Genomic DNA, 1,472 nt, shown 5'->3' on the forward strand with positions numbered 1-1,472 from the left:
TGCTTTCTGCTGGTTGTTTCTGAAGGAAATTTTGCAATCATACTAAGAACAACAAGGTCTGAGGCAAACACAACATGGTTAGACAGAGAAAATGTGAAGTCTCTCTCCTTTCTGATGGGAAGTGCTTCTCACTCATTCACTAGGAGCTTTGTGAACATGCTCACAGACTTCCACCCTGGCCCCAGTCCTGCCAGTGTCCTCGCTAGTGGCCTCCCACAGAGCATTGGAGAATTGCCTAGTTGGTTCCTACTGCTTCCTTGCCCCCTACCCCCTCATTCCCTGAGCTACCAGAAGTCACAACACTTGTATTTCTCTTTCCTGGAAATTCTTCTGCTTTGGAGAAATATATATAACAATGGTTGCCCTGACTTCATTTATGTTTTCTGTAAACATGAGCTCTCAGCTCTCAGCCACGTGTTCCTGAGGGAGGGGCCACAGTCAGTCTGTGGTCCTTCTGGTGCTCACTCACAGGGCCCGTTCCGCAGGCAGCACGAAGGCCCACCCATCCCTTGCTCACTTCTGTGACCACAGGAGTGCCAGTGTCTGAGTACCCCAGGGAGGCCATCTGTGTGGAGAGCTCCAGTGCCGAGGACTTGAAGGAGCATCTCACCACGTTCAGCATGTTCTGATGTTTTTGAAGATTTGGGTCTGATCTCTGAGATAAGAAAGTTTTAGCTGGTGAGTGAGCACACTTTAACTCCTGTTGTGATGGTCTTGTCTCTTCGTGTTGGGAGGGCCGAGGGGCAGCCTTGGCCGATGGAGAGCTGCGGTTTTCCTCAGGGACCAGGCCATCTCAGGGGGCTCAGAGAGTGAAGGAGGGCAGAGAACTTTCCCACGGCTAGGGGAGCAGGCTCTCTGTGATGCCTGGGAGGCCACCGAGCAAGGCTCCCAGGCACATGCCTCTCCCGCTCCTTGACTCTTAGATCCTTCTTTTGAATATAGAAACAATTGTATAATGTCTTTATAGAGTTACTAAGAAGATGAAATGAAAAAAATCTATGCCCATGTACACTTGCGAATTTTAATGAACACATGACTCTGACTTTCCCCCTAAATTTCCCCTGCTCACATCAGTGAACACACTCCCACTGGATGGAAGACAGGTCTTGAAGACCCCAGGAGAGCTCTGCCCCACTTACCACAGCCTGATTCTCTCAGAATAAAATAACTTTTAAAAGAAGTGTACATATAACCTCGGGTGAGGTGTAGTTGAAATTTGTTCAGGGCATAGAGTTTGGATGTCCTCATCCCGCATCATCCATGTCTTGCATTCTGACATCTTTTTTGTGCCTACTTATCCTGTGGGCATCTGTGATGCTCTTCTCCTCTTGTGTGGTGGTCACTGGCTGAACACACAGCTGGCCATCCTCCAGGGAAGGTGGCAGAAAGACCAGCCCACTAGGCACTTGAGCTGCGGTGCTGGGTGCACCGTTCAGGAACATGGTGAACGGGACCCCTGGGGATGGAGCCAG

This window comes from Manis javanica, chromosome 14 (assembly GCF_040802235.1).
Source record: "Manis javanica isolate MJ-LG chromosome 14, MJ_LKY, whole genome shotgun sequence".
Lineage (NCBI taxonomy): Eukaryota > Metazoa > Chordata > Mammalia > Pholidota > Manidae > Manis > Manis javanica.